The 2782-nt window shown below is 50.8% G+C and overlaps 1 protein-coding gene across 1 annotated transcript in view; it reads right to left on the bottom strand.

Annotated features, from left to right (window-relative positions):
• INSIG2 (insulin induced gene 2) overlaps positions 1-2422 on the bottom strand; it is a 12057-nt gene extending 9635 nt beyond the window's left edge. Inside the window, exon 1 of the mRNA XM_042877805.1 lies at positions 2342-2422. The gene's annotated coding sequence lies outside the window, so the exon portion shown is untranslated. The remainder of the gene's footprint in view (positions 1-2341) is intronic.
• Between the last annotated feature and the right edge of the window lie 360 nt (positions 2423-2782).

Below are 2782 nucleotides of genomic sequence, written 5' to 3'. Positions count from 1 at the left end.
GCTTCCTTCCAGCAAAAAGGAGGTGCTCTAGGTTTTGCTTTCCCCTCCTCCGGATGGCATGGCGGCAGGGCCGAGATAATACATTTAGCCTCCAGGAAAGAAAGCAGGGAATGGCAAACAAATCACACCGTCAGCTGAGAACCTTCCCCACCTCAGGGACTTTGCCCACAATTGATGGCAGGAATATACAAAATATTCAGGGGAAGTCTTAAAAACACATGATATCAAAGACATCCTTATCTTGATTCTTTCTAGGAAAACACACTAAACTGACTCTCCACTTTCTTCATTATCCCAACAGCTCTTGGCACTTCCTAAGTCTGAACATTCCTTTGTCTATACTGTATGAACAGAGTTGATACATACAATTCCAAATGTGGATCTCTTGGCCTTGTACAAGGAAGTTCCCACTTTTGTGTCTGTTTAAACAAGTCCTGCTGCAGCACACAACCACCTTTGCTTTTTTTCACTCCCATTAAGTAGAAGTTCACATCCTGTGATCCATCACTACTCCCAATTCTTTCTGTTCTCCTGTTGGCAGCCTCCTGTTTGTTAGTACCAGCCTCCAAACCTTGCACATTAAATTTTATCCCACACACATTACTCTGACACTCAACGTCATTCCATTTTTCCTGCAGGATATCCGTCCTCTTTGACCCTGCAAACATTTCCCAACTTCAAGTCATAGCAAATACCAACACTGTGGCCCTACTTTGCACAAAGTCATCAACCAAAGCATTAAGCAAGACCCACTCAACTCCTAATCTTTGAGGAAATCTATTTATAATTTCCCTGCAGCTATTATTTCCCAATTTTATAACCATCTCTTGATATCCCTCTCTAACAAGACTCTGCTTCTTGTAATTCTTTGAGTACAATAGTCTCCAACTTAATTAAGAATCATCAGCTGTCCCATGTGGCAGTGCATAAAATGCTTTACTTATGCAAAAATTGATCAGATCTTACTTTTTTTCTCCCCCCTATGTCAGAGGATGGATTGCTGCCTTTTGTACAGCCCCTGCAGCCGGAAGCCATTTGATGCACTGTAGACTCCAGTGAGACTTTTACTGTGAGGCAAACAACTCTATCAGCTCAAGAACACTTGTGGTGGGCAAATGCCAATGAATGCGTTTGGAACAAGTAATGCCAGATCTCCAATTAGTATGACGTGGTGACTTCTGCCCTGGTTTCTCATCCTACACATGTTGCTTCCATTTACTTTACTACAGATTCCAAATTTTCTCTGCTAACTGGCTTCTGGCATGCCACAAACAGAGAAAGCGAGGAGAAGAGAAAAGCAACTGATGACCAAACCCATTGTCAGGGTTCTTCTCAGCCTCTGACAGCTGGATATAAGATTCTCAGGCAGAGCACACACTTGCACATCAAAATATTTACTGCTGCTTCCTTTAATGTTGATGGAAATTAAGATTTCTAAAGACATCAACTCCTTCTTCTGGGCTGGGAGCCAGCGCGCCTCCTTTCAAGCCCTGTGTTTTGCACAGGGTTTCCATTCAGACTGAATACTCCATCTACGATTCCAACATTACTTCTGAGCCCTTGTCTCTTGAGAACCAATATTCAAAGTTACAGAAGCACGCAGGAAGCTACAGGCTGGCATGTGCACAAAGTCTCTGCTTCACTCTCTCTGGGGGCACGCAGCCCCAGCCCAAGCTTTTTAGCATACCAAACACAGCAGCTGAGAGAGCCAGGTATGGTCTGCAGGGCAACTGCACAACATCTTGTCTTACAGAGTTAATAAGAAAATCACCCTTGACTTTTTAAAACACTCAGTCACTTAACTAGTTTGTAACAAGAAGATCTGCGCTGCAAATACTCCCAGTGCTCTACACACTCACCCAGAGCTTTCTATCGGCTCACAACAAAGTTTCTCGCCGATAAGATGCACTACAAACAGCTCAGCACAGCAGGAGCCAAGGAAGAAGGGACGTATAGCAGCAGGTAGCAAAACAACGGGACACCACCATCGCCGCCGCCTGTGCCCTAGGAGAGGCAGGGAGCCAGGCAGCACCAACTCTAGTGCTCAGGGCACGGGGCTGGGCAGCCCACCGTCCGGACACCACGGACAGCACTGACACCTCGAGGCACGTCACGAGGCCCAGCCCGCAGGCAGCAGGCCTGGCTGGGGGCTCGGCGCTTCCCAGGGCGGCCTCTCTCTGCGGCAGCTCCAACCCGGGCAGCTCCAACCCGAGCCCCTCCGCGCGCCGCGCCCTCCCTCAGCGGCCGCCCTCGCCAAGCCCCGCGCGCCCCAGCCTCAGCTGTGAGCCGGCCCGGCCGCCCCCCTTGACGCGGGCACCGCCGCGGCAAACCCGGGACTCACTCGGCCTCCGCCATCTTCTCCTCCCGCGCCAGTCCCCGCCCCGCGCAGCCTCCGCAGCTTCCCGCCGGCGGGGGCGGGCCGGGCCGGGCGCTCCGAATGCCGGCCCGCGGGGCGGAGGACCCTGAGGCGCCGGGCAGCGCGGTGCTCGCGTTCCCTGCAGCCTCTCACTGTCAGTCTTGCGCTGCAGCCGGTTCCACGCAGTCGCACAGCAGCTGCTTTGCTGCCGTATCAGGGCAAAATGCACAGAACGCGGAAAGCAGCCCGCGTCCTCCGAGCGTTTCGCTTCTCCTTAGCGAAAACGTGAAGTGTAAAATTAGATTTTACACGTGCTGGTAGAAAGCAAAGTGCGTGCAGAGTAAGGGGAGAAGTAAATAACCCAAAATTCAGCGGTGGTTAAACTGCACAACGCTGCTGCGTCTGTGGGAATGGGTTGCCAAAATA

This window comes from Lagopus leucura, unplaced genomic scaffold, assembly GCF_019238085.1.
Source record: "Lagopus leucura isolate 7727_CA_CO unplaced genomic scaffold, USGS_WTPT01 Super-Scaffold_100019, whole genome shotgun sequence".
In the NCBI taxonomy this organism is placed as follows: Eukaryota; Metazoa; Chordata; class Aves; order Galliformes; family Phasianidae; genus Lagopus; species Lagopus leucura.
This window is presented reverse-complemented; position numbering and strand designations above follow the sequence as displayed.